The sequence below is a fragment of the Oryx dammah genome, unplaced genomic scaffold, assembly GCF_014754425.2.
Source record: "Oryx dammah isolate SB20612 unplaced genomic scaffold, SCBI_Odam_1.1 HiC_scaffold_26, whole genome shotgun sequence".
NCBI classification, from domain to species: domain Eukaryota; kingdom Metazoa; phylum Chordata; class Mammalia; order Artiodactyla; family Bovidae; genus Oryx; species Oryx dammah.
In genome coordinates this window covers 46676783-46698694 of record NW_024070210.1, presented here as the reverse complement: position 1 = coordinate 46698694, position 21912 = coordinate 46676783, and the positions used below count along the sequence as shown (strand labels likewise).

The window sequence follows — 21912 nt, the reverse complement described above, 5'->3', positions numbered from 1 at the left end:
AAATAGATGTGGACAAGTTAATAACCATTGCTAACTTCTCTAAATGTCATTTGACGTTCTCAATTTGTTTTAACTCTTATCTAATCCAGAAAGGCATACCACATTGCATAGTAAATAAGATTTCCCATGGACCATTCCATCCAAGGGATGGTGTAGATATCAGAGATATTGAAAAAAGGCTGCAATTGTTAAGTAATGTTAATAAGAGAAAATCCTGCTCCATTCCATTCTATTTCTTTTCACAGAAATACATATACCTGAATATGTGTCAGAAATCTGTGGGATGCTTTCTCTATGATATATTTCCTGTTTGCAACAGTTATCTATGGCAACACGTCCATGCTCAGAAAAGTATGCATAAAGCTAATTTAATTGCAATGGGTGTTGAGAAAGTGGACATTACATAGTCTGCCTAATAAGTTAAAAATCTCAGTTAAGCATACAAGATATTGTTAAATCAAGTCATGACATATGGATGCCCAACATCTCTAAAAATTCTATTTTGGCTATATTTCTTATGTTCCTCATCTTCTCAAAACTTAAGCTTGATAAATCACATTCTTAGATTCCTTTGTAGTTATGGTCCAGATGTTTGACCTGCATTCAAGCAATACCTGAACTCAAACTGAGCAAAGTGAGGCAGTGGCTGTATTGTGTGGGATTTAATTCTTTTGGGAACAAGGATGGTGGTCTTTAGCACTTTGTCATAGAGTCTCTGGTATTTAGTACTGAGGGACAAATAATTGATCAATAGTGGCAAATGTGTGTTGTTTTTTTTTTTTTTGCAAACAAGCCTCATGATATAATTGGACATTGTTTTTGCACAGTTGATTTAGAGGCTGGCCGCTGGCCTCTCCAAAAATTCTTGAGCAATCTGAGTCTATGAAATAATTTTTTTTTTCTGCATAAACTAGAGTGGGCTCTGTTGGCTGCAATGAATAATAATGATTAATGTAATAGTTTTTAAAGAAAGAAGAGAGCTACAATAATAGAACTCAAAATGTGGAATTGACTTTGTAGAGGAGATGATGAGGGCAAGCATTGAAGGTTTAATTACCTCAGGCTTCAAAGCCACTGCATTTTGGAGTGCAATAGCGAAACAGCTAGTCAAACTGTTGCTTGCTATACTTTGAAATCGTGACCACATACCAACTCAAGCTTTTTTATTAGTGTGAATGGTATGAGTAAAATTCAGAATATTGGAATATGCTCATTAAGTCTTGCTATTTTCAAAAATGTACTGTGGTAGACAGAGATGCACTCAAACTATAGCTCGACTGCTCTAAGCAGAGATGCAAGGGAACACAGCTATTTTGAAAGAGGTCACTCTGCTTGTGTCCCACACAACTGAGAATATCACAATTTGGAACTAAACAGGGTTGAGGACTGCCAGCTGCCTTTGTATACAAAATGTATGTATACAAGCAGAGGTTTCTGAGTGCAACTTCAAAAATAGATAAAACAGTTACCCCAGGGTGTTTCAAACACCTTTCTTTAGGAAGTCTCTAAGTGACAGTGAAAGGGAACTTAATGGCGAAGATCAGATTAATGGTGCTGCACACTGGCATACAGTGTTACAGGGGAAGAGGCAGCAGCCGTTAGGTTAAGAGAAAGGAACTGGTCAGAACAAAGGCGCCAGTGATAATGAGGTAAATTTTCCAGGGGTATGTGATTACTTAAAAATTGTCTTGAAGCTCACCTCCTGGAAGTCTGATAAAACTTCCAGGGCATGGTATTTTTAAGTGTGCCCTGAGGTTGCTACAGGCTTTATTTAAAGTAATTTCTGGGTCCTTGAACTCACAAGCAGTAGGAAGTGGACTCCAGTAGAACCTCTTCCCAGCTAGGAAGAACATAAACCTGGGTTTCCTAGGATGGTCACAATTTATGGTTTCATAGATACACAATGCTGTTTCATTCTTTTTAGAGCCCTCTTTCATTTACTTTCATTTTACACAGCTTCTGCATAGAATGTAGGCATTGGCACATTGGTCAAGGAAGCCCTACCCCCACCCCCACCCCCAGATGTAGAAACAAGGACTTGGAGAAAATATATAAAAGAAATTCACCAAGAAGTGCTAAGGCCTGCCAGATTGGCTAGCCAAGTGAGTAACCTGCTAAGCAGGACTCTACATTTGCTATGTACCACTGACAGTCATATGCTTCCCTTGTTTCCTGTTACTGAATGAGACTTTTTTTCGGGGGGGTTAAACTGCTTTTATCCTAATTTCTTTTCTCTTTACACTAATACACTGGGGATGTTAGAAGTTGATTTATCTTTAATTTATAGACTTAGGAATGGCGAAGAACCAAGCCTGGAGGTGATAAAGAGATTACCCAAAGATCCTAGACTTCATTCTAAACCCAGTAACTGTATGTAATTTGGGGACCACCTACCTTGGAAGACAGAGGATGGGTTCATTATGTTTAAAGTACATACAGATGGAAATACCATGAATAAATATTGAATGCTCAAAGAGGTGGAAGGTGCCAGATACCATAAGTTCATTCAGCCAATAATTTTTCAAGCACTCCTTCCCTTTCCTACTTCTGTGCAATAGCCTAGTCTCCCTTGAAACTAGAGATGACCTCTTGACATAGTTCTACAATGAGACATAAGCAAAAGTGTTCTGGCTCTGTCTCTTTTTCTTCTTTTCCTCTGGAACATGGATGTAGCACATCTTCCACAGAAGATGATAAATGAGGAACACAGATTAAGCTTTTCACTTTGAAGGGATAATAGTTACCATTGTTGTTGTTATTTGGTTGCTCAGTTGTGTGTGATTCTTTGCGACCCCATGGTCTGTAGCCCACCAGGATCCTCTGTCCATGAGATATCTCAGGCAATACTGGAAAGGGTTGCTATTTCCTTCTCCATACTGGCCCACAAACACCTATACCTGGAATTCTTGTTGAATGAAATCTCTTTTTGACTAAGCTACAATCATGGCTTAATAAGTTTAATAAAATTCTAACTGAATCAGTGGGAAAATAATTTAAAATCTACCAAATTCATTTTGTTTGATTATATACAAAATGGTTTAAAATGTTTAATTTATTAACTCTTACTATTTTTATACTTGCTGTGTTTTATGTCATCCCTTAACTATTTAGCATGTGTTTCACAAACTTTGACTTTTATGAAAATACAAAGGTTTATTATTTAGATGGGAAACTGTATGCTCATTTAGGAAAATCTGACAGAAAGATTTTTTACACACAAGAGAAAAATCTATCACACATAACTCCCATTAAATCTTACTCTATTAGATCATTTCCACCTTGATTAATTAGCTGACAAAGATTCCTGTTTTAGTTCACCAGCTTGTGATTTGCCTTTCCTATAAGAGGAGAATAAGATATTTTGCTGCACAAACTCTTGGTAAATAAAGTAAGCACTGTTAGGACAATTTGCATTGTACTTTTTTCTTAACTAAAAACAATGTGCATCTTAAAGAGTAGTTAATATGGTCAATTTTATGTTTTTTCATTATTAAAGACAGGAATTGCTTTGTTTCCATGGGAGTAAGTTATTTTATTCATTCCCAAGTTAAAGCAAAGCATTTCACTCTTTAGAACTCAGGATTATTACGTGTGTTTATGTTCTGTTTTGCCTTTATTTCTGTTTTCAATTTGCAGGTACCCTAATCTCTGCACAGGCAATCACTATTTGGCCAGTTTTCTTTTGGCAGCCATTCAAAAGGCTAATTTCTTTATAATTACTTATACCAAATTTTCAAATGGTCTCACTGCAATTTTTTTTTTTTAGATTTAGTTTCCTGCATATAGTCCAAATGCATATCTCCTATAATTTAAGGCAAAATAAAGACAAAAAGCAAATAAAAAACCAAACAAAAATAAACCCCAAACCCAAGCTATCGAAGTTTAACCTATTCTGAGAAGGGCTGTTTAGCCTAAAGAGATGCTCATGAATTTCATAAAGCCAATAAAGCCTGATTTCAATAGAACAACAATATCTTGCTCAAACAGTCATCCTCTGATGGGAAGCCATTATGAAAGTAGTATATAAGCAAAGAGTCATTCAAAAATGAGAATTTTATCTATAGTTGAACTAGTTATAATGAAGCAACTAAAATAATCTCACACAGCAACTATACCAAGAAAAAAACCAACAGTAAATGAAGTTGCAATTAAAATCATATTTTTTTAAGAGCTGTAAAATTCTAGCTATATATTTTAAGTATGGTAAGTGAAATTTCTATAACATTTTAAATGTCATTGTATCAGATTTTGTTAATTGATACATAAAATAGATATTTAATGTATATATAAATCTGTATATACATATATACACATATATATGCACTGAAACGATCTGTAAGGTTATATTCAAAATATAGGTGATAAGATTAGTGAAATTTTTTTAGCCTATTATCTTTTTCTGTTATAATCAACAAAATTTTGTATTTTTAAAAATCTAACAATTATAAATAATCTCTTTCAACTCAAGCTGGAAGGCAGGGAATTGATTGAAAAAATCATCAGCCAGAAACTTGCAAGAGCCATCCAGAGGCAAAGTAGCAACAGCCTTTCAAACAGTAATTAAATTCTCTAGTTACAGCTTAATTCCTGAAACTCTGACCCACCAGATGGAAATATGTGAGACACTTGTGCATACATTTCCTGTCAATGATTTATTATGAATTATGTAACCTTCCAGAATAGGTGTCTTGTTATTGAATCAAGAGCCCCAACCCTATTATCTTTCAATTGTATTAGAGCAGATAGACAGACTCTAAGTTCAAAACCAGTGCCAGTCACGGTGACTTTTCCCACTACATTCATCAAGAGCATTCACTGATGGGGATTTGAACTGACCAAAAAAAAAAGAAAGAAAGAAAGAAAAACACACCAGTCCTCAATATGTCCCTTTTGTTTAAGTTTTTCTGATGGTTTTCTATGTAGTAATCGGATGTTGTAGATCTATTCTAGTAGTGTAACAGATCAAAGAACCAAAGGACAAAGATACCCCAATCTTATATGATACACCAATTCTCCTGCCCCACCTTACAGCCCTACAATTGGATCATTAATACCTCAAAGCCCTTTGTTCTCTTTTTATATCTAATGTTTCCTTCACAGGTACTAATTGCAGATAAACTTATTTTAACAGCTGTTTTAAGTATTATTTGACATTAAAGGTGATAAAATATTAGTTATGTTACAGTAATAAAAGTAAGAAATTTGCTTCTTTAGAAAAATTATTTGTGTCAATTTTGCTATGAAAAGAGAGACCACTTAGGGAGAGAAATCAGAAAACAGGAAGGTCTATATGATACCACTTATATGTGAAATCTAGAAAACAAACTAGAGAAGAACAAAATAGTGCTTACCAGGGACCTAGAAGATGGGGAAATAGGAGAAATGATATTTAAAAGTACAAAATAGTAGCTAAATGAGTTCTAAAGATCTAATGCACAGTAAAATGAATACAGACAATGATATTATATTATACTCATCAAATCTGCCAAGAGACTAGATCTTAATAATACCCATGACAAAAAGGTAATGATAATCATGATATGTGATAGAGGAGCTAGTTAATGCTACAATGGCAACCACATTAAGTATACATGTATCAAATTAACCTGCTGTTCCTTAAATTTATATGCCAAATATAATTTTATTAAAAAGCAATGGCATAAATAGAAAACAGGAGGATCAATTTACTGGCTCAAAAAATAGGAGAAACATAAATGAGTGTGAGTATAAGATTGTGTGTAATAAGGATGGTTTCTATTCACCACTTCCCTTGGTTCACCAAACATTTTTCCAGCTCAGATACTTTTTTCATTGTGTCTCTGAGGGCAAGGATGTCTTTTCCCTAGTCCTCTATCTGATGAACATCTACCTGCCTCTCAACACCCGATCAAAGATCACCTCTGCATGAAAATTCCCTAAGAAACATTTTTTCCAGTCCCTAGCACCTAGGGCAATTAGATATGAAAAAATTATTTACCAAAAATATAAGAAAATAACATTGGTCAGAGAAATCATACTCTTCATATTATTGTTCTTTAACTATTACAAATGCACATATTCCAATTAGTGGCTACTTGTATAGCTGAAAATTAACCATTTGCTTGAAGTTGGGAGAAAGATTCACTTTGGAAAAATGTTTGACATTTATTGGACATTGGATTCAAGGCATTATCTTTCTAAATCTGACTTTTCTTTAAGTGATGGCATGCATTTTGCTTTCTTAAACTAACTTGTCTGAAGATAAACTGCGTGTCAATGATCTGTAGGGCAGAAGATAATCAGTTCAGTTCAGTGGCTCAGTCATGTCTAACTCTTTGCGACCCCGTGGACTGCAGCATGCCAGGCTTCCCTGTCCATAACCAACTCCCAGAGTTGAGTGGGTGATTCCATCCAACTATCTCATCCTCTGTCGTCCCCTTCTCCTCCTGCCTTCAATCTTTCCCAATATCAGGGTCTTTCCAAGTGAGTCAGCTCTTCACATCAGGTGGCCAAAGTATTGCAGTTTCAGCCTCAGCGTCAGTCCTTCCAATGAATATTCAGGACTGATTTCCTTTAGAATGGACTGGTTGGATCTCCTTGCGTCCAAGGGACTCTCAAGAGTCTTCTCCAACACCACACTTCAAAAGCATAAATTCTTTGGCCCTCAGCTTTCTTTATAGTCCAACTCTCACATCCATACATGACTACTGGAAAAACCAAAGCTTTGACTAGATGGACCTTTGTTGGCAAAGTAATGTCTCTGCTTTTAATATGCTGTCTAGGTTAGTGATAAATTTTCTCCCAAGGAGCAAGTGTCTTTTAATTTCATGGCTGCAGTCACCATCTGCAGTGATTTTGGAGCCCCCCAAAATAAAGTTTGACAGTCTTTTCATTGTTTCCCCATCTATTTGCCATGAAGTGATGGGACCAGATGCCATGATCTTCGTTTTCTGAATGTTGAGCTTTAAGCCAAATTTTTCACTCTCCTCTTTCACTTTCATCAAGAGGCCCTTTAGTTCTTTGCTTTCTGTCATAAGGGTGGTGTCATCTGCATATCTGAGGTTATTATTATTTCTCCCAGCAATGTTGATTCCAGCTTGTGCTTCATCCAGCCCAGTGTTTCTCATGATACACTCTGCATATAAGTTAAATAAGCAGGGCGGCAATATACAGCCTTGATGGACTCCTTTCCCTATTTGGAACCAGTCTGTTGTTCCATGTCCAGTTCTGTTGCTTCATGACCTGCATACAGATTTCTCAAGAGGCAGGTCAGGTGGTTTGGTATTCTCATCTTTTTCAGAATTTTCCACAGTTTGTTGTGATGCACACAGTTAAAGGCTTTGGCATAGTCAATGAAGCAGAATTAGGGGTTTTTCTGGAATTCTCTTGCTTTTTCAATGATCCAACGGATGTTGGCAATTTGATCTCTGGTTCCTCTGCCTTTTCTAAATCCAGCTTAAACATCTGGAAGTTCCTGGTTTACATATTGTTGAAGCCTGGGTTGGAGAATTTTGAGCATTACTTTACTAGCATGTGAGATGAGTGCAATTGTGCAGTAGTTTGAGCATTCTTTGGCATTGCCTTTCTTTGGAATTGGAATGAAAAGTGACCTTTTCCAGTGGCCACTGCTGAGTTTTCAAAATTTGCTGGCATATTGAGTGCAGCACTTTCACAGCATCATCTTTCAGGTTTTGAAATAGCTCAACTGGAATTCCATCACTTACACTAGCTTTGTTCATAGTGATGCTTCTACTTATTGCCAAATTCAGACTTAAATTGAAGAAAGTAGGGAAAACCTGAAGATCATTCAGGTATGACCTAAATCAATCCCTTACTATTATACAGTGGAAGTGACAAATAGATTCAAGGGATTAGATCTGATAGACAAAGTGTCTGAAGAACTATGGACAGAGGTTCCTGACATTGTATAGAAGGCAGGGATCAAGACCATCCCCAAGAAAAATAAATGCAAAAAAGCAAAATGGCTGTCTGAGGAGGCCTTACAAATAGCTGTGAAAAGAAGGGAAGCAAAAAGCAAAGGAGAAAAGGAAAGATATACCCATTTGAATGCAGAGTTCCAAAGAATAACAAGGAGAGATAATAAAGCTTTCCTTAGTGATAAATGTAAAGAAATAGAGGAAAACAATAGAATGGGAAAGACTAGAGATCTCTTCAAGAAAATTAGAGATACTAAGGGAACATTTCATGCAAAGATGGACACAATAAAGGACAGAAATGGTAGGAACCTAACAGAAGCAGAAGATATTAAGAAGCAGCAGCAAGAATAACCAATACAGTATTGTAAAGTAAAAGTAAAAATAAAAATTTTTTTAAAATTAAAAAATTAAAAAAAAACTCTGAAAAAAAAAATAAAAGAATTACTATACAAAAAAGATCCCCATGACCCAGATAATGACAATGGTATGATCACTCACCTAGGGCAAAAGATAATGTAACTGTAACGAGCCAGAACAGTATATGTTACCATTGCTTTATTGTCTTATTCTACCCAAGGTCTATGATTTATATGGTAAGTTGTCCTTTTCATCTTACTTTCAAGCCAGTGTTCATAGGCATAATGGAGTAATAACATAACCAACTTGAAAAAAAGATCTGCCTGATTTAAATTCCATTTGAGCCATTTACTAGCAATATGGTTTTAGGCAAGTTATATGATTACATTGGGCTTTCAAGGCCAATCTATAAAACTATTATAGAACATCAACAATAATCTTTTAAACATGATTAAATATATAAAAAAAACACAGAATTATTTTTGGCACTTAGAAGGCTTTAACTATACTAGCTAACTAATACAGCTAATTACATAATTCAAACATATATTTTGCTTTAATAGCAAAGGACCAGTTACTGCAAATTTCTAAAATAGGGAAAATTTTAGTTAGCCTAATCATCAAAACACTGAAAATTAAATACTTGATGCATACTGACATAGTAAAATTTTATTCAACTGCTAAAACAATGTTTTAGATGAAAAATTGTATCAGGGGACTCTCTTCTTTTTCCATTGATCTATATGCCTGTCTTTATGATAGTCACAGTATTTCAGTAACAGTAGCTACCCAGCCATGTCCGACTCTTTGGTGACCCCATGGACTGTGGCCCACCAGGGTCCTCTGTCCATGAGATTACCAAGGCAAGAATACCAGAGTGAGTTGCTATTTCCTTCTCCAGGGGATCTTCCCAAACCAGGGACTGAACCCATGTCTCCATGTCTTCTGCACTGAAGGTGGATTCTTTACCACCGAGCCACTAGGGAACTGATTTTTTTTTTCTCCTTAACAAAAATTTAAGTGTAAGGTACAGTATTGTTGGGTGTAAGTACACAGTTTATAGCAGATCCTCAAACTTCTCTTGCTTAATTGAAATTCTGTGCCTATTGATTAGTAAACTCCCATTTCTCACTCTCTCTAGCCTCCAAAACCATCATTTTGGTCTATGATTCTGTTACTATTATTATTTCAAATATCTCATAAAAGTAGAATAATGCAGTATTTGTCTTTTTGTAACTGTCTTTTTGTAACTCGCATAACATCTTTAAAGTTCATCCTTATTGACACACATTGTAGAATTTCCTTCTTTTGTAAGGATGAATAATATCACATTGTATGTACATATCACATTTTCATTATTCATTCACCTGTCGTTGGACAGTGAGGTTGTTTCCACATCTTGGCTATTGTGAACAACACTGAAGGTGGAAGTGCTAATAACTCCTTGAGATTCTGATTTCAATTCTTTTGGATATATGCCCAGAAGCCAGATTGCTGGATTATATGCTAGTTTCATTTTCAAGTTTTTGAGTAAACTCCATACTGTTTTCCATAGCAGCTACACCATTTTGCATTCCCACCAACAGTGGAAAGGTTCACACAAGGGGGAAAAGATGGAAAGAACTGAAACCACAGAGGAAAGTCCCATCCAGCAGGAGACTGAAACATGGAAGAGACCCAGGCATTATGTTGATGCTCTGCAAGGCAGAGAGGGAAGGAGAAAACATACTCTGGCTTCTCCCATTCTCCCACCTTTGATCTTACGGCAATGCTTTCTCATAGTGAAATCTAGTCAGCAGGGAAATCTGGCCTTCAGAGTTCAGTTCCCTGACATAAAGAGCATACCAAAGACATTTCAGGGAATAAAAGGTATAGCTAACAGGTAAATGACCAGCATTTATGCCAAACTCATGTAGAAAACGCCATAAAGAAATATGTTACTTAATTCAAAGTATTTCTTTGCTTCTCTCTAGTACTGCTTTTAGCATTGGCTTGTCCTTCCCTGACAGCTCTTAACATTTGCATTGTCATAGATAAAACTCCTTAATGCTAAAAGCATTTTTTAAGAGTATTTCATTTAATTTCCTTATTTGAGGAAAGGAAACTGATAGAGAATAATACATATATTTTTGTAATAACACAATGAGTGATTTGGAAAGAAAATTTTGAGTACAAAAGTGCTTTGAAAAGATAACAGTGCTTTAAAATATGAACCATTTTATTATCATTAATATTATATAGCCACTCTGTATACATATATGGATGCTTTAAAACTTTAAAAAAAATATTGTGTTTTCACAAAGACGGAATTTCCACTGCAATAAGAACAATTTATATCACACTGTATTCAGTGCCCTACTTCACTCATTGAATGTTACTGTCAATATTTTAATGGAATTATATTGTTAATGTTAGTTTTTAACCTTTAAAAGGTTTGATACTTGATGTATATAATTGTATTTAATTTTACAAATGCTCCACATGCCATTTAGAATCTTTATAAATTATGTCCATCCTGACATATACACATGTACATCATTCTTTTTAATGATTATATGATATATTCAATTATATGATGTATCCTAGTTGAATTCACCCCCTATAGTAGATAGTAGATGGCTATTTAGGTGGCTTCCAATATACTACCGCTGTGCTACTGTAAACATATTCTAGTCTGAGAAATTAGTAAAAGTGGATTTTTTAGCTTGGAAATTATGTCAGTTACACATATCTGTATATCTGCTTGCAAACTAGGAGACCCAGGTTCAATCCCTGGGTTGGGAAGATGGCTCAGAGAAGGGAATGGCTATCCACTCCAGTATTCTTGCCTAGAGAATTCCATGGACAGAGGAGCCTGGTGGGCTACAGTCCATGCGGTTTCAAAGAGTTGGACGTGACTGAGCAACTAACATATACACACATTACTAAAATATTCTGCAGAAAGCATATATGTGTTTACACTTATACCTGTGAAAACTATCACTTTTTAATCTTCACTAATCAGAAAATTTAAATATACTCTCTCATAATGACTTTTAGGAAGCACATCTTTTATATATGAATGACATATGTATATACAACATGTGTGCAATATTGTCCTCTTTCCCACACCAGTTCAACTGAAAAGGAGGAGAAAAAAAAACTAATGAAAAATTCCCTCCTCCAAAGAGAACTTTAAAGAGCTTATGATTATTTTTTGCCAGAGACAAAGGGTTAAATTAAGTAGCCAGAATTTGTCCCTGGCAAGAGAACAGAATCAGTCAGCATGAATTTTTATAGGCACTTAAGTAAACTTTTTCTTAAATTCTCCCCTTCACTCTTTGCTAGAAAAGAACAGCTGTTATTCTCTAGAGGAACTGTGGAGCAATAACTGGAAAGTCAGCAACAAACTGAAGTTATACCAACTGCCTGATCAGACCTTATCTAAATACCACACTTGAAGTAGAAGCAGTGATCATAAAGGTAAATACTATTAACTAATATCCCTCTCAATCCAAACATTAGCAACACAGCAACAGTGCACAGGCCTGTGGAAGACCTGCAGGCCTGTGGAAGGCTGCACAAATGACCAAGGCATTGCTAAAAAAAAAAAAAAAAAGAAGAAGAAGAAGAAGAAATTTAGGAAAGGCTGCCTTCCAATTGACTTTTCCACTTAAATCTAAGCTCAACCAATTATCAGGAATACATTTGAGCTTAAGAACTTGCAAATAGTAATGTTGGGAATCAGGCCTCTCTGGATTCTTTTGCTGGATGTTATGGAAAATACAAAGAGATGCAATTCAAAGAGAAAAGAAATAGCACATTGCTGAAGCCACTCGACAGCACCTGTGTTATTTTGACTCGCGTCCTCATTATAATAACAACCTTTCATCATTAAAATATAAACTCAAATGTCTTGAAAATTAGATTTGGATCTACTTAATTATGAACATTTAGCCAAAAATTTACATTTAAAAACATCCATTTGAATATTTTCAGACTTTCGAAAGGATCCAGTTAAATCAACCATGTGAGTGTGCATGCACGTGCATGCTCATGCTCAGTCATATCTGACTCTTTGTGACCCAGTGGACTGTGGCTTGCCAGGCACCTCTGTCCATGGAATTTTCCAAGCAAGAATAGTGGAGTGGATTGCCATTTCCTTCGCCAGGCGGGTCTCCCTGACCCAGGGATTGAACCCATGTCTTCTGAGTCTCCTGCACTGGCAGGCAGATTCTTTACCACTGGGTCACCTGGGAAATGAATCAACTACAAACATAGCTTAAGTCAAAAAAAAGTATAAAAAACACTATACTCCAGATGATATAAATGTATAACTGATTATTTGGATAGAATTAATTTCAAAAGAAGATATTACTGTAGGCTGAACCATATGAAATTATAATTTTTATAGGTCAAAAAAATTATCAACAATTTCATGTGGCTTGATCTAGCCATAACTACTAGCTCCATATAAAAAAATCTTGTTTATGTCCTAATTGAAAACCCACTTTGTACTTGGCAAGTACAAGAAACTCTATGAGATTAAAAAATGAGTGCATTAATAAAACCTAGTCTGATCATTAATCAAGATACTGAAGAAATTAGTGATGGTGGTATGAAAAGGCAAATAAAGAAAAGAACTAAATAACAATGATATTCAAGATTTACTAAATTGAAGTCACTGGAGAATGGCACTGATCCTAAAGAAAATATTTGAAGATATAATAGGTGAAAGCTTCCTTAATATGGGAAAGGAAATAGTCAACCAAGTCCAGGAAGTACAGAGAGTCCCAGGAAGGATAAACCCGAGGAGGAATGCCCCAAGACACACAGTAATCAAACTGAAAAAAATTAAAGGCAGGGATAAAATATTAAAAGCAACAATGGAAAAATGACAAGTAACTTTCAAGGGAACTCCCATCAGGCTATCAGCTGATTTCTCAACAGATACTCTACAAGCCAGAAGGGAATGGCATGATATATGTAAAGTGATGAAAAGGGAAGAACCTACAACCAAGAATACTCTACCCAGCAAGACTCGCATTCAGAAATTATGGAAAAATCAAAAGCTTCTCAGACAAGCAAAAGTTAAGAGAATTCAGCACTACCAAACCAGCTTTACAGCAAATGTTAAAGGAACTTCTCAAGACAGGAAACATAAGGGAAGGAAAAGACCTACAGAAAATAAACCTAAAACAATTAAGAAAACAGTGATAGGATCAAATGAACCACCTAAAAGACACAGACTAGCTAGGTGGATGAAAACATGTGCAATGCAGGCACTTCCAATGTCCACATAACTCTGCTTGACCCCCCTCCCCCAAATTGTATGTAGTCTATACTGTTAGGGTAATCATGTTCCCATTATGGCTTGCATTATTTTTTATTTTTTGTCTGCACACTGATTGTGAAAACTGATAAGCATCTTTCACTATTGTGATTATGTAACTATGACTCACTTAATACCACTGTATCATGATTGGTCAACAGAGAAATAAGAGAACTCTATATCACCAAAATTACAATAGAAAAACCTGTAATCACTTTGTAAAATCCAGATGCATATCAAAATTATGCTGCAATGTTTTGAAAAATACAAATGCCCAGGTATTTCTTTTTCTCCAGAGTTCCAAATATGTTCCTAGTGAGTAGCTATCTTTAAAAACAACTGGACTAAACAATGGTCTTTTACTTTTATCTAGTTTGTTTCACTTTTTCTATTTCATATTCAGTGATCCCATTTAATTAGGTTTATGTTTACCACTTTCTCCACCTATTTTATTTTTTTTAATTTAAATTTATTTATTTTAATTGGAGGTTAATTACTTTACAATATTGTATTGGTTTTGCCGTACATCAACATGAATCTGCCACGGGTATACACATGTTCCCCATCCTGAACTCTCCTCCCACCTCCCTCCCCATATCATCCCTCTGATTTATCCCAGTGCACCAGCCCCAAGCATCCTCTATCCTGCATCAAACCTGGACTGGTGATTCATTTCTTATGTGATAGTATACATGTTTCAATGCCATTTTCCCAAATCATCCCACCCTCACCCTCTCCCACAGAGTCCTAAAGACTGTTCTATACATCTGTGTCTCTTTTGCTGTCTCGCATACAGGGTTATCATTACCATCTTTCTAAATTCCATATACATGCATTAGTATACTGTATTGGTGTTTTTCTTTCTGGCTTACTTCACTCTGTATAATCGGCTCCAGTTTCATCCACCTCATTAGAACTGATTCAAATGTATTCTTTTTAAAGGCTGAGTAATACTCCGTTGTGTATATGTACCACAGCTTTCTTATCCATGCAGCTGCTGATGGACATCTAGGTTGCTTCCATGTCCTGGCTATTATAAACAGTGTTGCGATGAACACTGGGGTAAACGTCTCTTGCATTTCTGGTTTCCTCAGTGTGTATGCCCAGCAGTGGGATTGGCAGTTATATGTAAGGCAGTTATATTTCCAGTTTTTTAAGGAATCTTCACACTGTTCTCCATAGTGGCTGTACTAGTTTGCATTCCACCAACAGTGTAAGAGGGTTCCCTTTTCTCCACTCCCTCTCCAGCATTTATTGCTTGTAGACTTTTGGATTGCAGCCATTCTGACTGGCATGAAATGGTACCTCATTGTGGTTTGATTTGCATTTCTCTGATGAGTGATGTTGAGCATCTTTTCATGTGTTTGTTAGCCATCTGTACGTCTTCTTTGGAGAAATGTCTATTTAGTTCTTTGGCCCATTTTTTGATTGGGTCATTTATTTTTCTGGAATTGAACTGCAGGAGTTGCTTGTATATTTTCGAGATTAGTTGTCAGCTGCTTCATTTGCCATGGCTTTCTCTCATTCTGAAGGCTGTCTTTTCACCTTGCTTATAGTTTCCTTTGTTGTACAGAAGCTTTTAACTTTAATGAGGTCCAATTTGTTTATTTTTGCTTTTATTTCCAATATCCTGGGAGGTGGGTCATAGAGGATCTTGCTGTGATTTATGTCGGAGAGTGTTTTGCCTATGTTCTCCTATAGGAGTTTTATAGTTTCTGGTCTTACATTTAGATCTTTAATCAATTTTGAGTTTATTTTTGTGTATGGTGTTAGAAACTGTTCTAGTTTCATTCTTTTACAAGTGGTTGACCAATTTTCCCAGCACCACTTGTTAAAGAGATTGTCTTTAATCCACTGGATATTCTTGCCTCCTTTGTCAAAGATAAGGTGTCCATAGGTGCATGGATTTATCTCTGGGCTTTCTATTTTGTTCCATTGATCTATATCTCTACGTCTTCTTGCCAGTACCATACTGTCTTGATGACTGTGGCTTTGTAGTAGAGCCTGAAGTCAGGCAGGTTGATTCCTCCAGTTCCATTCTTCTTTCTCAAGATTGCTTTGGCTATTCAAGGTTTTTTGTATTTCCATACAAATTGTGAAATTATTTGTTCTAGCTCTGTGAAAAATACCATTGGTAGCTTGATAGGGATCACATTGAATCTGTAGATTGCTTTGGGTAGTATACTCATTTTCACTATATTGATTCTTCTGATCCATGAACATGGTATATTTCTCCATCTATTAATGTCCTCTTTGATTTCTTTCACCAGTGTTTTATAGTTTTGTATATATAGGTCTTTTGTTTCTTTAGGTAGCTATATTCCTAAGTATTTTATTCTTTTCATTGCAATGGTGAATGGAAATGTTTTCTTAATTTCTCTATTTTCTCATTAGTAGTGTATAGGAATGCAATGGATTTCTGTGTGTTGATTTTATATCCTGCAAGTTTACTATATTCATTGATTAGCTCTAGTAATTTTCTGGGGGAGTCTTTAGGGTTTTCTATGTAGAGGATCATGTCATCTGCAAACAGTGAGAATTTTACTTCTTTTCCAATCTGGATTCCTTTTATTTCTTTTTATGCTCTGATTGCTCTGGCCAAAACTTCCAAAACTACGTTGAATAGTAGTGATGAAAGTGGGCACCCTGTCTTGTTCCTGACTTTGGGGGAAATGCTTTCAATGTTTCACCATTGAGGATAATGTTTGCTGTGGGTTTGTCATATATAGCTTTTATTATGTTGAGGTATGTTCCTTCTATTCCTGCTTGCTGGAGGGTTTTTTATCATAAATGGATGTTGAATTTTGTCAAAGGCTTTCTCTGCATCTATTGAGATAATCATATGGCTTTTATTTTTCAATTTGTTAATGTGGTGAATTACATTGATTGATTTGCAGATATTGAAGAATACTTGCATCCCTGGGATAAAGCCCCCTTAGTCATGGTGTATGATCTTTTTAATGTGTTGTTGGATTCTGTTTGCTAGAATTTTGTTAAGGATTTTTGCATCTATGTTCATCAGTGATATCTACCTATTTTAATATTCTTTCTTAAGCCTTTATCAAGAGTAGTAGAAAAGCTTTAGTATACTTATATATAAATATGTATTATATATATATTTTAGAAAACTTGTGAATTTTTGCCTAACTAAAAAATTTGACATTTTTATTTCACTTGTTTTACTTAGTATGAATATAATGCTAGATTTTTAATTAAAAAATATATATGCAACAAGCAACAAAGGTTTACTGTATAGCACATAGAAATATATTCAATACTTTATAATAACAAATAACAGAAAATAATTTCAAAAATAACATATGTGTGTATATACAGCTGAATCACCTTGATGTGCATCTAAAACACTGTAAGTCAACTATAACTTCAATAAAATATATATATTAAGAAAAAATATATAGTGTCTCATTTTTGAAGTAATTATCCCAATACATGAACTTAATTATTTTATAATAGTAAGGTTTCATAAAATAATAAATCTATAATATCAAAAAGGGTATTATATATCATCTTCTAATAAGAAGAAATGCTAAATATCCCCTCAGAGTTAGTGGCAATTTTCCATCCTGTTTTCTTTTATTTATTTATTTATTTTTATTTATTTATTTATTTTACTTTACAATTCTGTATTGGTTTTGGCATACATTGACATGAATCCACCACGGGTGTACATGCGTTCCCAAACATGAACCCCCCTCCCACCCCCCTCCTCACAACATCTCTCTGGGTCATCCCCGCGTAGCAGCCCCAAGCGTGCCATATCCTGCATCGGACATAGACTGGCAATTCGATTCTTACATGATATTATACATGTTTCAATGCCATTCTCCCAAATCATCTCACCCTCTCCCTCTCCCACTGAGTCCAAAAGTCCACTATACACATCTGTGTCTTTTTTGCTGTCCTGCATAAAGGACATCCTGTTTTCTTAATTTTACCCTTACCCCTGTCAAAACTGGGTCATAGTAAAAGCTCAAAATGTTATTCTACTGCTTATTTCAAGGCTTCAAATAAGTTAAAATACATTTTGTCCCCTTTACTATCCCTTCAAATCCAACTGTAATCAAAAGTTACTAGGTAGAGACATAAAACTGAAAGTAAAAAACACATCATGAAGACAAGATGCATTGACAAGGGTTCCTTTGAAAGGAAAACACATAGTTGTGATGCTTAAAAAAGTAAATACCTGAATTCACCAAATAATGCTCAAGTTGCTGACACAGAGAAGAAAGACATACCCTTTAGAATTTCTTGGGAAAATTAACACTGAAGGGAGAGGAAGGAGGGAAAATTAAGGGTGAAACAATAGTGCAAATAAACAATTATGTCTATAAATATTTAAAGACATGTTATAAACATTTATAGACACACTCATTGGTAAGAAATTCACTTTAGAAATTATCACTTGGAAATAACCATTAAGCAGATTTTTAGGCTTACTGTATACTCAACATTATTTTAGGAGCTCCTCACCATCAAATAACTCAATACCTAGGTTGGAAAATAACACTGACATTTATATAAAACAGGCATGAAAATCATTAAAGACTTTATAAAAAGTGCTCTAAAGTGTAGTATAACCAACAAGGAAACCTGTCACTGCAAGTAGACTTGCTAAGATGGCACATTGCTTTAATTTTGAGTAATGACTTTTTATACAGAAATCAATGAGTAGCTATGAAAATTTTATAACATTAATATGTACCAATTAGATCTTCCAGAAGGCCTGAGTAAGAGAGTCAAGCAATCAGGGGGCAAAAAAGGTAGAATCTCCGCTTTTGGCTCTACTACTTATAACTTCAAGAATACAAGGAAGAACTATACAAAAAAGATCGTAATGACCCAGATAACCACAATGGTGTGATCACTCACCACTTGAGAAAACTATTTCTTTCTTGAATGTATATGCCCATTTGAGGAGTTACTCATAAGCTTTCATAGCTGCTCTGTTTGTAGTAGCTAAAGATGAAAAAAAAAAAAACTCAAGCATTTATCAATATGTGACTAGATATATGAGTTTCATATAGACTGAGATACTCTTGTATGGAAAGAAATGTACTATATTGGTATATACATTGACTTAGGTAGATCTCAAAATAATTAGGCTGAGTGAAAGAATTCAGGAAAAAATAAGAGTATGTGCAGTATAAATCCATTTATATAAAATTATAAAAATGAAAATGAATTATATAAGACATCAAATCAGTGGTTGGCCAGGGGAGAAGGTTTCAATAAAGGGAAAAAATAGGGGAAAGTGATGGGAAAGAAGTCCAGAAAAATTTTTGGAGGTGATGGATGTTTCAGTTATATTGATTGTGGTGGTGTGGTTACATGAATGAAAACAGATGCCAAAACCTAATAAATTATACATTTGAAATATATGCAGTTACTTGTATGTCAGTTATATCTCAAGGGGTTGTACCACTTTATTTTCTCAATGGCAATAAAGTAATTCCAGTTCTTCCACATCCTGGCTAATACTTGCCCATACTAGCATAAAGGTCTATAAGAAACAACAGGAAATGTACTTTTTTATACTGTGTGTGAACTGGTATATTATCACTGGTAGACTGACTATAATAAAGATATATACTATATTCAATACCCATTTATGATTAAGAAAAAAAAAAACTCTCCAGAAAGTGAGCATAGAGGGAACATACCTGAACATAATAAAGGCTATATAGGACAAACCCAAAGCAACATCATTCTCAATGACGACACACTGAAAGCATTTCCTCTAAGATCAGGAATAAGATAAGGATGTTCATTCTCTCCACTTTTATTGAATGTAGCTTTGGAAGCCCTAGCCATAGCAATCACAGAAGAAAAATAAATTAAAGAAATCCAAATTGGAAAGGAAGTAGTAAAACTGCTGCTGTATGCAGTTTGCATTTTTATATATGATATGATACTACACATAGAAAATCCTAAAGACACTACCAGAAAACTACTAGAGCTCATCAGCAAATTTGGCAAAGTTTCAGGATACAAAATTAATATACAGAAATACCTTACATTTTTATACACTAATAACAAAATATCAGAAACAGGAATTAAGGAACCAATTCCATTTGCCACTGCATCAAAAAGTATAAGATATTAGGGATAAACCTACATAAGGAGGGAAAAGACCTGTACTTAATGAAACTACAAAATACTGATGAAAGAAATCAAAGATGGCACAAACAGATGGAAAAATATACCATGTTCTTGGATTGAAAGAATCAGTATTGTTAAAATGACTGCACTACCCAAAGTATTCTACAGATTGAATGCAATCCCTGTCAAATTACCAACAGCATTTTTCACAGCATAAGAAAAAAAATTTTTAGTTTGTATGGAAACACAAAAGATCCTGAATAGCAAAAGTGATCTTGAGAAAGAAAAATGGAACTGGAAGAATCATGTGTTCTGACTTCAGACTACACTACAAAGCTACAGTAATCAAAACAGTATGATTCTGGTACAAAAACATACAGATAGATCAATGGAACAGGATACAAAAAGTCCAGAGATGAACCCACATATCTATGGTCACCTAATCTCCGACAAAGAAGGCAAGACTATACAATGAAGAATAGACAATCTCTTTAATAAGTGGTGCTGGGAAAATGAGACAGTTACAGGTAAAAGAATAAATTAGAACTTTCTCAAACATCATACACAAAAATAGACTCAAAATTGGTTAAAAATCTAAATGTAAGGCTATGACTGTAACCCACCAGGCCGCTCTGTCCATGGAATTTTCCAGGCAAGAAGAGTGGAGTTGCCATTTCCTCCTCCAGGAGATCTTCCTGACCCAGGGATCAAACTCACATCTCTTGTGTCTCCTGCATTAGCTGGTGGATTCTTAACCAACTGCACCACTTGGGAAACCTTAAGTCTAGATACTATACAACTCTTAAAGGAAAACAAAGGCAGAACACTCTCTGATAAAAATGGCAGGAAGACCTTTTTGATTCACCTACAGTAATGAAAATAAAACTAAAAGTAAACAGATTGGACCTAATTAGATTTGTTGTTCATATTTATCTCAGTGTCTGTAGCACCTAGGAGAGTGACTCACACATAATGTTCATTGAATGAATTATTTTTCTAAAGATGGTTGGAGCTGATACTGACACACATAGAAATGCCTGGAAAGCTGGACTTAATATTGCAGGGTTCTAGGTCAGTAGAGAGCTACATGCTTCCAGTGTGGCTGCAGTTAGCCCAACCATGTGAATCTCGTCTCTCTGCCTTCAAAATTGTTGGTCCTCATGTGGGACACATCCAAGGGACAAGTAGATGAATGAAATAGAGGTTGACTGGTTGTATTGCTTGAGTCTTGAAAATGGTACATAAATCCAGATGATTCCATCTGCCTTTACTAGATATATTCTATTTAAAGGGAATTGCTTCAATCCACAGGCTCAAATTAGTCACCAGGAGACCAACATGACTTATATAGTTCGTTTCACAAACATAAGTAGGCTAATTACCTAAAAGTGCAAAGAATCTCCCTGACAGCAAACTCTGAGTACTAGAAGTGGGAGACACAGGATGTTAGGACCAAGGCTATTAGGAACCACATCAAAGCTACTTAATGAAAACTTACTGACACAGCCTTATCTAACTCAATGAAACTATGAGCCATGCCATGTAGGGCCACCCAAGATGGACAGGTCATGGTGGAGAGTTCAGACAAAACATTATCCACTGGAGAAGGGAATGGTGAACCATTTCAGTATTCTTACCTTGAGAAACCCATGAACAGTATGAAAAGGCAAAAAGATAGGAGACAGACAGATGAACTCCCCAGGTCAGGAGGTGCCCAATATGCTACTAGAAAAGAGTGGAAAAATAACTCCAGAAAGTATGAAAAGCTGGAGCGAAAGTGAAAACAAAGCCCAGTTGTGGATATGACTGGTGATGGAAGTAAAGTCTGATGCTGTAAAGAACAATATTGCATAGGAACCGGGAATGTTAGGTCCATGAATCAAGGTAAATTAGAAGTGGTCAAACAGGAGACGGCAAGAGTGAACATCGGTATTTCAGGAATCAGTGAACTAAAATGGACTGAAATGGGCGAATTCAGATGACCATTACATCTACTATTGTGGGCAAGAATCTGTTAGAAGAAATGGAGTAGCCATCATAGTCAACAAGAGTCTGAAATGCAGTACTTCAGTGCAATCTCAAAAATGACAGAATGATCTCTGTTCATGTCCAAGACAAACCATTCAATATCACAGTAATGCAAGTCTATGCCATAGCTAGTAATGCTGAAGAAGCTGAAGTTGGACTGTTCTATGAAGACCTACAAGA

At 35.4% G+C, this 21912-nt stretch overlaps 1 protein-coding gene across 1 annotated transcript in view; it reads right to left on the bottom strand.

The window, feature by feature from the left end:
* Positions 1 to 21912, bottom strand: part of UNC13C (unc-13 homolog C) — a 692819-nt gene that overhangs the window by 333774 nt on the left and 337133 nt on the right. The window lies entirely within an intron of this gene.